This window comes from Oryctolagus cuniculus, chromosome 7 (assembly GCF_964237555.1).
Source record: "Oryctolagus cuniculus chromosome 7, mOryCun1.1, whole genome shotgun sequence".
NCBI lineage: Eukaryota > Metazoa > Chordata > Mammalia > Lagomorpha > Leporidae > Oryctolagus > Oryctolagus cuniculus.
Window position 1 is genome coordinate 146,008,521 of NC_091438.1, and position 12,300 is coordinate 146,020,820.

Sequence of the window (12,300 nt, forward strand, 5' to 3'; positions counted from 1 at the left end):
AAATAATAAATAATTCAAAGATAGAATTTCTCTTTTTAAAAAATTTATTTTCACTTTATTTGAAAGCCAGACACAGAGAAAGAGATCTTCATCTGCTGGATCACTCCCCAAATGCCAGCAGCCTCCAAGGCTGGCCGGGCTGCAGGCAGGAGCCCAGAACTCCCTGAGTCTGGGTCTCCATGGGAGCCGCAGGGACCCGCGTCCTGAGACATCACCTGCTGCCTCGGGACGTGCTTTGGCAGGAAGCCCCATCAGAATCGGGGAGCCAGAATTCAAACCAGGCACCCTAATGTGGAATGCAAGCAGCCCAAGGGCATCGTAACAGTTCCGCCAATGCCTGCCTGAAGACAATGTTCTCTTTAAAGAGAAAAGGAAGAGAAAGAGGCATCAGGAGTGTGAGAGGACACAGGAAGGGAGGCTTCACCAAGAACCGACCCTGGCTAGAGGCAGTGGCCTCTGTACAACTAATTTATATTAGTAGAATAGTGTTAATTTAACAGTGTGCTCATTTTTATTTTTTCAAGCATCATGGAAACAAGAAGAACATTAGTCTGTCAGAATTTTTGAAGAAAATACTATTTTTGCCAAGACAAGATTCTCCACAGTAACCCCCCCCCCCCACACACACACAGTGTGCACCACCTTCAGTGATAAATTGTTTATGCTCTTCTTAGTCGATTTTGACCATTGGTCCACTGAAATTGCAGAAGAAAACCATCCATTTTCCACATCCCGTTTGGCAAGAGTGAGACAGAGCAGTAGAACAGAAAACCACAGTCCTGGGATGCAGGTGCAGTCAGCGCAGCGCTGTGGCATCAGCCTGCACGTGAACAAACATCGCCACGCGCTGACCTGTTGGGAGTCCTGCAGTCGGGACAGTGCACGGTTCTCCCTTTGGCCGCAGCACGGGTCTGAAGCAGAAGCACCATGAGGATCACAGAGCTGTTAATTCTTCGCAGCATCAAGTGGTCTTCCGAACAGTGAGAGTCATGCTGTGCCAGCATCCCATATGGGCTCCAGTTCAAGTCCCTGCTGCTCCACTTTCCATCCAGCTCCCTGCTAATGCACCTGGGAAAGCAGTAGAGGATGGCCCTAGTGCTTAGGCTCCTGCACCCACGTGAGAGACCTGGAAGAAGCTCCTGGCTCCTGGCTTTGGATCTTCCCAGCTCCAGCTGTTGTGGCCATTTGGAAAGTGAACCAGCAGATGGAAGACTCTCTCTCTCTCTCTCTGTCTCTACCTCTCTCTGTAACTTCATCTTTCAAATAAATAAATCATTTTTAAAGAAAAGTAAGATTCTGCAAAACACACCAATGTAGTGGTGATAAAGCAGTGTTGCCTGTTGCAAAGGCAGAGGCCCTACCAGGAAGATCTCACCTATAATACATAAACTTATTAAGTATAGTGCTACTTTCATGTGATGATACACAGGGACACACTGTCTAAAGGAATTTGTTAATATAAAAGTGTATTTGCCTCTTTTTTTTTTTTTTTAAAAAAAAAGAGGTTTATGTATTTGAAAAGCAGAGTGACAGAGATGGGGAGAGACAGAGAGAGAGGGAGAGAGAGCTTCCATCTGCTGGTTCACTCCCCAGATGGCTGCAACAGCCAGGCTGAAGCCAAGGGTCTCCCACATGGGTGGCAGGGGACCAAATACTTGAGCTGTCTTCTGCCGCCTCAGGCACCTTAGCTGGAAGCTAGATCAGAAGTGGAGCAGCCAGGACTTGAAACAGCAATCCAATATGGAACAGTGGCAGCTTAACCCACTGCACCATGACATCAGCTCCCTGGCACTTCTCAAAACAAAGTAACATACAGAAGCCTGTGGGAATCACATTTAATTTAGTTTTGTGTTTCCTGTAACTAATGAAAGCAGAGATACTTAGGAAATGCTTGTTGAATGAATAAACGAAGGGATAACCAATCATATTCAGACTTTTAGAAAGAAATCCCTATAGCATGAATACCACGCCTTAAAAGAAGCTGCCATTTGTAAGCCCTCCCAAGAGGAAGAAACCTTCGGAAATGGCGAATGGTGTGGAAGAGGTGGGCAGCAGGAAGTTCCCCAAGAAAAAGAGGAAATTCTCTACCAAGGAGTAAGGAGCAGCGGTCCTGAGGAGGCTGCCGCCAGCAAGAGCAGTGCCGAAGGGAAAAAAGCTCCATAGAGCATCCCAGGAAGACTAATATGCTCCACAAAACATGGCGTTTTTTATAAAGAATTATTTTATTATTTTTGAAAGAGGAATTACAGAGAAGTAGAGCCAGAGAGAGAGGTCTTCCATTCCACTTGTTCTCTCCCCAAATGACCACAACGGCCAGAGCTGCGCCGATCGGAAGCCAGGAGCCAGGAGCTGCTTCTGGGTCTCCCACACGGGTGCAGGGGCCCAAGGAATTGGGCCACTTTGTACTGCTTTCCCAGGCCATAGCAGAGAGCTGGATCAGAAGTGGTGCAGCTGGGACACGAACTGCTGCCCATATGGGATGCAGGCCCTGCAGGCTGGGGCTTTAACCCGCCGCGCCACAGTGCTGGCCCCAAACATGGCATTTTCAGTTAACATAAATAGCCAGTGGAGGGGCTGGTGCTGTGGCATAGTGGGTAAAGCCGCTGCCTGCAGCACTGGCATCCCATATGGGCACGGGGCTGACTCCTGGTTGCTCTACTTCTGATCCAGCTCTCTGCTGTGGCCTGGAAAAGCAGTAGAAGATGGCCAAGTCCTTGGGCCTCTGCACCTGTGTGGAAGACCCAGAAGAAACTCCTGGCTCCTGGCTTCAGATCGGTCCAGCTCCGGCTATTGCGGCCATTTGGGGAGTGAACCAGTGGATGAAAGACCTTTCTCTCTCTCTCTCTCTGCCTCTGCCTCTAACTGACTTTCAAATAAATAAATAAATCTTTAAGAAATAGCAAATGGAAAAAATATCTTCCTTGCATGCAACATAAATTCAGTGTTATCTCACTTTATCCACTCCAATATAGTAAGGTCACAAAAAAAGTGACTAGTCTCCTTTTAAATTCGTGGTCACCAACTTTCAGTGGATTCTCATTTTTTTTTTTAAAGATTTATTTATTTATTTGAAAGGGAGAGTTAGAGAGAGAGTCTTCTATCCGCTGGTTCACTCCCCAAATGGCCACAACTGCCGGAGCTAGGCAGACCCAAAGCCAGGAGCTAAGAGCTTCTTCCGGGTCTCCCATGTGGATGCAGGGTCCAAGCATTTGGGCCATCCTCTACTGCTTTTCCAGGCCATAGCAGAGAGCTGGATTGGAAGTGGCACAGCAGGGACTTGAACCAGCACCCATACGGGATGCCGGCACTGCAGACAGCAGCTTTACCCGCTATGCCACAGCGCTGGCCCCTTGCAGTGGATTCTGAGTGATGACTGGCGGTCCTGCTGCAGTCCAGTCAGTTCTGCCCCCGCTGACTGGGTCGCACCTTCTGCCTCCACAGACCCTCGGGATCTCAGCTGCTTATCTCACGGGGAAGACAGATTACTAGAGGTCTTCACAAGTGTTCATCCTCCTGCCTGTAGCCACACACTCTGCCTTCCTCCCTGGTACACCTCCTGCTGGACACCTGCGCTCCCACGGCAGTCCCCAACTTGGCCTCTCCGCCCACCTTTCTCTCTTCTACTCAAGAACACGGCCCACAGCTGTCCCTTCTCTCAACACATCAGTCTTAACATTTCTCCCGGATTATTTCCATCAGTGGATAAAATGCTACAGTATATCCCTCTTTAAAAAGAAAAGCTTGGGACTGTTGTGGTGCAGCAGGTTAAGCTACGGCCTGCTTGGAATGTGGGACTCCGTATCAGAGTGCTGGTTTGCATCCCAGCTGCTCTGCTCTGGTCCGGTTCCCTGTTAATGTGCATGGGAAAGCAGCAGAAGATGGCCCAACCTCTTGGGCCTCTGCCAACCACATGGGCAATCCAGATGGAGTTCCTGGTTCCTGGTCTGTGGCTTCAGCCTGGCCCAGACCTGGCTATTGTGGGCATTTTGGGAGTGAACCAGTGGGTGGAGGATCTCTCTCTCTCTCTGTCTTTCCCTCTCTCTGTCACTCTCTCTTTCAAATTAAATATATTTGAAAAATATATATGCAGCTTTTAAAAAAATGACTACCATTTCAACCAACAGTCTAATTAATTATTTACTTCTCTTTGCAGCAAAACTCCTGTAAATTCATATACTCTAAAATGACTATGAAAAGTGTAGAGAAACTGGGGGCCGGTGTTGTGTCCTAGCCAGCTGCTGCTTGCAATGCCTGCATCCCATATCAACACTGGTTTGAGCCCTGGCTGCTCTACTTCTGAATCAGCTCTCTGCTCATTCACCTCGAAGGCAGCGGATAATGGCCCAAGTGCTTGAGCCCCTGCCACCCACGTGGGAGACCCAAATGGAGTTTCGGGCTCCTGGCTTTTGCCTTCCAGGCCATGCAGTCATTTGGGGAGTGACCCAGTGGATGGAAGATGTCTTTCTGTCTTCCTCTCTGTCACTCTGCTTTTCAAGTAAATAAAATTAATCTTCATTTAAAAAAAAAAAATCACCGGGTTGGCCGGCGCTGTGGCTCACTAGACTAATCCTCCTCCTGCGGCGCCGGCACACCGGGTTCTAGTCCTGGTCAGAGCGCCGGATTCCGTCCCGGTTGCCCCTCTTCCAGTCCAGCTCTCTGCTGTGGCCTGGGAGTGCAGTGGAGGATGGCCCAAGTGCTTGGGCCCTGCACCCGCATGGGAGACCAGGAGGAAGCGCCTGGCTCCTGGCTTCGGATCAGCGCAGTGTGCCGGCCGCAGTGCGCCTGCGGAAGCGGCCATTGGGGGGTGAACCAATGGAAAAAGGAAGACCTTTCTCTCTGTCTCTCTCTCTCACTGTCCACTCTGCCTGTCCAAAAACAAAAACAAAAACAAAAACAAAAACAAAACAAAAAAAACCAACAAAACAAAAACACTGGGTTGTGTACTTTATGGCCATATTTTATCACTCTATGGTGAGCAGGCATTTCTGTAGTGTAGATGTTTTAGGTGTCTGTTTATGCTCTGTCGGGAATGCTGGGCTACAGGAAGAACAAGTTCCTGTCCTTAAATAACTCATACTCTAGCAAGAAAAACACACAAAGGGAACTAAAGCTTAATTATGGTTGTGATAAATGCTGCAAGTATGAGGCAAGGAAATTAGGGCACTCTTCAATGGGGGAAATGACGGGAAAACAAAGGTACATTGTTGTTGTGACAACCTCTTTGGAAAACAACATATGGAATCACACAGACTCTGGGGCCAGTGCATGGCCGTCAGTGATGCTGGCATCCCATATGGGTGCAGATTCAAGTCCATGTTGTTCCGCTTCCCATCCAGCTTCCTGCTAATGCACCTGGGGATGCATTGGAAGATGTCACAAGTACTAGGGCCCTGCCACCCATGTGGGAGATCTGGATGGAATTCTAGGCTCCTGGCTTTTGCCTGGCCCAGTCCCAGTTGTTATGGCTATTTGGAGAGTGAACCAGTAGATGGAAGATCTCTTTCTCTCTCTCCTTCTCTCTGCCTTTCAAATAAATAAATACATAAAATAAATCTTAAAAATAAAATCACATACCTTAGAGATCCCACGATGGGGACTTTATCATATAGCACTAAAAGCACTTACAGTAGCATGTGACTCTGGCCCCTAGCAAAGTTGCCAGTGTTACAAAAGTACAATGTCCCAAGGCAGGCTGCCCAAGAGGTCAGAGTGAGAGGCCAGCCTAGCGCCTTGGGGAAAGCAAGTGATCTGTCCAAGCAGATGGACTCATTGAAGATACAGCCTGCATCCCAGAGAAATCAGATTTAGGTCCAATAATACAAGCACCTCCAACATATGAGCACTCACTTTAATATCCTGAAGAAAATCTTCTAGAAAAAAAAAAAACTATTTAGGGTGTTGATGAAATGGTTGATGAGCAAGGGGGTAATGGCAGAGCTGTTTTTCCAAAGCACATGGATTCATTGGCCAGACTGGGGTGTGTCATCTTCCACTGGTGCAAGGTGCTCGAAGATCTGTTGCATTGTGTGAAACACATGGCTTCACTGCACTGCATCCTGACGAAGGGGCATCTGTTGCTGGGATGAGGATGAAATAGTTCTTTACAAAAGGGCCAGACACGTGCCAAGTCCCTGGAGGCAGTGCCTGTCATTCTTGAGTTGTTAACTCAAGTAGAGGCTGTGAGAGGTCGTGGGAGAGCAGGATTTGGAGTAGATGGCACTACGTGGAAGCTTGGAAAGGAAGTCTTTCGGCATCTGTCGTTTACCTTTTCATACTATTTCTCCTTTCTCTACTGGGGGCCAGCTGACATTCTTGTTGTTATATTTGCTGTTCCTGAGGCCAAATTCCTCGGGAAAGTTGTTCAGCGTCACCCATCCACAGCTAATGGTTCCTCTGGGCCGGTGCTGCGGCATAGTAGGTTAAGCCTCTGCCTGCAGTGCCAGCATCCTATACGGGCACCAGTTTGAGTTTCAGCTACTTCACTTCCGATCCAGCTCCCTGCTAATGGCCTGGAAAAGCAGGGAAAGATGATCCAAGTGCTTGGCCCCTGGGAGACCTGGAAGAAGCACCTAGCTTCTGGCTTTGGATCAGCCCAGTTCCAGCCATTTGGCCATTCGGGAAGTGAACCAGCACATGGAAGACCTCTCTGTCCCTCCCTCTCTGTAACTCATCCTCACAAATAAATAAATCTTAAAAAAATAATCATGCCTCAACCCCCTCTTTGTAAGCTACGCAACCTTGGGTATTTTGTTATAGCAACGCAACCAAGACAGTACCCTAGTGAGCGAAGGTGTGCACTGCATGGTTGAATTGCTATGCAGAGTCAGCAGTCCTTAAACAAGCAATACAAGTGGCCATCAGGCATGGACACACTGTCTCATTCCCAGTCACAGAGGCACCGGTCAGTCCTTACATTCTACTGACACCAGTGGTAATAATGGCGGCTGTATGGGGGTCATCAGGCACCATACTCGCAGGCACACGTCTATGTTTGCATGCTGGTTGCTTTCCCTGGCTTGCACAGACACAGAAGCCAAATGACAGTGCTGGGGCATTCGTGATTCTGCGTGAGGGCTGAGCTGGGTCAGAGGCATCAGCTTTCCTGGTGCTGTTACGCACAGCATCTTCACTTGCGACGTCTTCATGCAAGAAGCAGCTGTGCCAAGTGTGAAAGGAAGGGTGCCTCCTGTACGCCACTGCAAGCCTGGTGTTTCCATGCCACAGCGACCGACCCAAGAAGCCATCAACCAAGACAAGCGGTGGGAGTAACAGCTGAGCTCCATCGAGGCTCAGTAATTGCAGGCAGTGAAGGAGTGAGCCCCCAGGAGGGCGATGGCGAGCAGGTGGCAGGAATTCCTTGAGACATCCCAGAAGACAGGAATATCTACTGATCTGTGCGTTAACTGTCTTGAGTGCTGCACTCATGTGTGAATAATGATTCCAAAGCAGCGTTAACACCACAGATGTCTTTTCTCAACTCATCTCTGATGGAAGATCAACGAGTACGTTTTCTATACCGGAATCCCTCAAGGGTCCCCTTTTCCTCTTTGCAGCTCTCATGCTTTTGGATGAGCCCCTCTGGTCCTGTCTCTCCGAGGGAAGGAGCCAAGCCACCCCCGACCTGCAGACGGTGACTCTTTGAGGAGTGCTGGGTCTTTACTGCAGCCAGCAGTTCTAGGTTGTGCCTGGTACACGGCTCTGTTGACCTTGGCCTGGTGGATTACCAGGAGGAGTTCTGCAACTACTCCGACCTCTTTCAATGGTTTTAAAGCATAGTTTTTAGCAGAAAACCTGGAAACCGATGCATGTTCATGAATAAAAAATAATGGGACAAAGAGTAATTTCTGGGGCTTCTGTACTATGAAACATTAAACAGTTGGTAAACAGAAACACGATAGATCTACATGGTTTATCTTAGAGGGTATTGGTTATAAATGTTTCAAATCAGTTTGTTTAGAATGAGCCCATTCTCACCGGATTCTATAAGCGTGTGTATTTGAAAGATCCTGGAGAAAGGATGTGAAAGAGCACTTACTGGAACATTAGCACTGGTTACCAAGAGGATGCCGGAAGCTTCTTGTAGAGGCTGCCACACCTCCAGAGAATGGACTAGCACATTACCTTTCACTTTATACAGCTTTTTTTTTTTTTTGAAGCAAAATACAGTACAAATTTATTGACTCCAGTCATCTCAGTTAAGGTTTAAGCAAAGTAAACGGAAAACAGAATTGGGTACAAGTAAGCAATGGATTAACATCAGATTCACTTTATACATATTTAGAATCCTTTCCCTGTTTAAAAAAATCAGCTTGATAATTAAAATTAACAAAAATATTTAATTTTGGTGGAGGAAAGGATGGCGAATTTTCTTAACCTACCCAACAGCGTCTAATACAATGAATGTTCTATAAATATCTGTGAAAGGAGGGATAGGAGGGATAGAAGGGAAGGAACAGGTTTAAGTGTGTCTGGTAGAGATATAAAAGATGACCATGAATGGCAAGATGAAGTCCTGAAAAACTCTTACTCCATAGTGGGAGACAGAGAAAGCAGGAATACTTGATCAAGCTAGCAAAATAAAATGGGGGAAAAGAAGAAGTGGAAAAAGCACAGGATGATAAACAGACCCAATGCAAGAGAGAAGGTCAATGTGGAGATGTCCAATAAATGTAAAAGTTGGATTTACCCATGGAAGGGAAAAGCTTTTCATGCTGGGTGTGGGACCTCGGGTGTTAGCTGTTCAAACGCCTGGGACAAAGTGAGCACATCACAGCACAGAGGACCCTGGTCACCTACAAACACCAGGAACATACTTAAGAATTGTACCTAGCAAGATATACGCAAGCTTTGTGTGGAAGAAGCTACAAAGTTTTGGTTGACTTCACTACTTTCTTCCTTCTGTGGTAACAACCAACCACAATGGCTTAAAACAGACCAAATTTATTACCTTACAGTTCTTTTTTTAAAAGATATATTCATTTGAAAGAGTTACCAGAGGAGGAGAGGGGGAGAGGGAGAGATCTTTCAAGACTGGTTCACTCCCTAAATGGCAGCAACAGCTGTGACTGGCCAAGCTGAAGCCAAGAGCTTGGAGCCTCATCTGGGTCTCCCAGGAGGGTGGCAGGGCTCCATCCTCTACTGCTTTCCCAGGCACATCAGCAGGCATGTGAATAGGAAGTGGAGCAGCCGGGACATGAGCGAGCGCCCACATGGGATACAGGCGGCGGCTTTACCTATGAAGCCACAATGCCAGCCCCTGTCTTACAGTTCTGTAGGTGAGAAGTCTTCCTGGGCGCAAGTCAAGTAGGGCCGCTTTCCTTTCGGGAGGCTCCCGGCGAGAATCCCAATGCCTGCTCATTCAGGTGTTGCTGAGTTTCAGTTCTGTGAGGTTGCAGGACGGAGGTCTTTGCTGGGAGCTGCCCTAAGCTCCTGCATTTCTCTCTCTACATATCTGCACATAGTCCACCACACTGCAGAAGTGGCAACAGGGTGCGTAGCAGGATTCATGTACCAAGACACGACACCAAGGCCTCTTAACAGGAGGTAGCTTTAATTATGGCGGCGTAAGGCCCAGGTGGAATTTCTTATCCAAAATCCTCAGCCCCAGCAAGGCAGGGTTTTCCTTTATATATGGTTTTAGCGTCTTTGTGGGCCTTATATGGTTACCTGTATATATCTGATTGGATATTGTAGTACAACATGGCAGCCACAGGATTGATACAATACTGCACAAGTGAACGCAGTTAGCGGAAGCTATACATTTTTTACCCACATACTGAGCCATCTGCTGTCGGGCAAGGGTTAACATTGCTCTGCACTGGAGGCAGAACCTGAAATGGTTACCCAGAGGCAGAGAGGGGTTGCAGTTGGAGCATTCATAGGCAAGCAGATAACAACCTCGTGTCATTCCCAGGACTGATGCCTCCCTTTTCCTGACCTAGGAAAGCTTTCTACCACAGCTTTATTTTTTTTAAAAGATTTATTTTATTTGAAAGAGTTACGGAGAGAGGTAGAGACAGAGAGAGGTCTTCCATCCGCTGGTTCACTCCCCAGATGGCCGCAATGGCCGGAGCTGGGCCGATCCGAAGCCAGGAGCTTCCTCCGGGTGTCCTACGCGGGTGCAGGGGCCCAAGGACTTGGGCCATCCTCCACTGCTTTCCCAGGTCATAGCAGAGTTGGATCAGATAGAGGAGCAGCTGGGACTTGAACCGGCGCCCATATGGGATGCCGGTGGTTCAGGCCCGGGCTTTAACCTGCCGTGCCACAGTGCCGGCCCCTCTTCCACAGCTCTGATCATGCTAGCAACAAGTCTAATCAAAAGGCAGAGGCCTCAGAGGTGTTGAGTTCTTCTTATGCTTTGAATGTCTCCTGGGATTAGCTTGGACCCACCAGCTATTTCAGGAAAATCTCACCTCCAGATCCCTGTCCAGGTGATAGCCACAGGTTCTGGGAGATCAGGGCGTGGCCACTTCTGGTGGGCCCGCCAGAGGTGGCCACGCCAGACAGATTTAGACATGTCTAAGTGTCACATTCTCAGATGGGAGGGATTGCGAAGATGTCGTTTTTGCCTTTTAAACTGGCCTCCAAGTTCAGAGTTCCGTGCTCTCACAGCTGACGCTGGACTTCTGCATGAGGGAAGTCGACACTCTAGAGATACCAATTGAAGACATAATGGCACTGGCATCCCTTGCAAACCTTAACTGTGGCAGACCGCGCATGAGCGGCAAACGCAGCATCGCGCGCAGGGGCGGAGCCGCTTCCTACCAGGTTCCCAGCACAGACTTCCTATACTTCCTATCCCCCTTTACTCATCACCAACACCTCCAACTCTACCACAGGCAGCTGTCTTTTAAAATGTTTTTGTTAGGTTTCCCCTAACGTGATCCTTCTTACACCACTCCTCAGCCTGAAGCTCAATATGCGGTCAGTCCACTCACACAGAGGACTTTCAGCCAAGGTTCCTGGCAGCCAGCTACCCATCTCGCTTACTTAAAAGAACATTCAGCGGGGCTGGCGCTGTGGCGTAGCGGATAAAGCCACTGCCTGAAGTGTGGGCATCCCATATGAGCACGAGTTCGAGTCCCGGCTGCTCCACTTCTGATCCAGCTCTCTGCTATGGCCTGGGAAAACAGTAGAAGATGGCCCAAGTCACTGGGCCTCTGCAGCCGCGTGGGCAACCTGGAAGAAGCTCCTGGCTTTGGATTGGCACAGCTCTGGCCATTGCAGCCAATTGGGGAGTGAACCAGCAGATGGAAGACCTCTCTTTGCCTCTTCTCTGTGCAACTCTTTCTAATAAATAAATAAATCTTTAAGAAAGAATTTCAGAAAGAAACATTCCCTGGGCCGGCGCTACAGTAAAGCTGCCATCTGCAACTCTGGCATCCCATATGGGCGCCGGTTCTAGTCCCGGCTGCTTCTCTTCTGACCCAGCTCTCTGCTATGGCCTGGGAAAGCAGTGGAAGATGGCCCCAGTCCTTGGGCCCCTGCACCTGCATGGGAGACCTGGAAGAAGCTCCTGGCTCTGGCTTTGATCAGCGCAGCTCCAGCCTTTGCAGCCAACTGGGGAGTGAACCAGTGGAGAGAAGACTTTCTCTCTCTCTCTGTAACCCTTTCAAATCAATCAATCAATCTTTTTTTTAAAAAAAAAAAAAAAAACACACTTGCTCTCCTCACAGAAGCGAGTTCAGCCAGCAGTTGATTCACATTTTTCAAGTTTCATTACAATGCCTGTGTTAGGCAGAAGTCAGATATGAGCTTATGTGTGTGTGTGACAAAGGCCTAAGGAGACATTTGGGTCCAGCATATGCATCTCAAAGTCATCCCGATAACCTTCCAGGGGCAGCCCAGTACCTGCATCCTGCCCTGCTCCTTCTACCCAACAACCTGCCTGGTGGGGGTCCCCGACCCTTCTGCCTGACAATCTTCCAGGTGCAGCCCAGCCCCTTCTACCCCATAACCATCCTTCCTCTAAGGCTCCTCTCAGGCGGGCGACCCCAGGCAGGCTTCCCCCTGTCTGATAACTTCAGGGGGAAAACTCAGATTAGAGTTTTTCTATTTATATCCAAAAAGTCCTTTGTTCCAAGAGGAGCAGAGGTGGGGAAGCAAGACCCATGGCCTTAAAATCCCCCGGCCTCAACTGCGCGCTCAGCCCTCTGCCCTCTGCTGAGCCGCCCGCCTGTACTCTCTCCACTCAACCATGCAACCTCGCTCTTCCCCAGTCCGAGCGACTGGGCACTCTCTCTGATTGTCTGGAGAGGTGCCCATCCGTTCTCACGGATGTCACTTCCCTAATAAACCTTG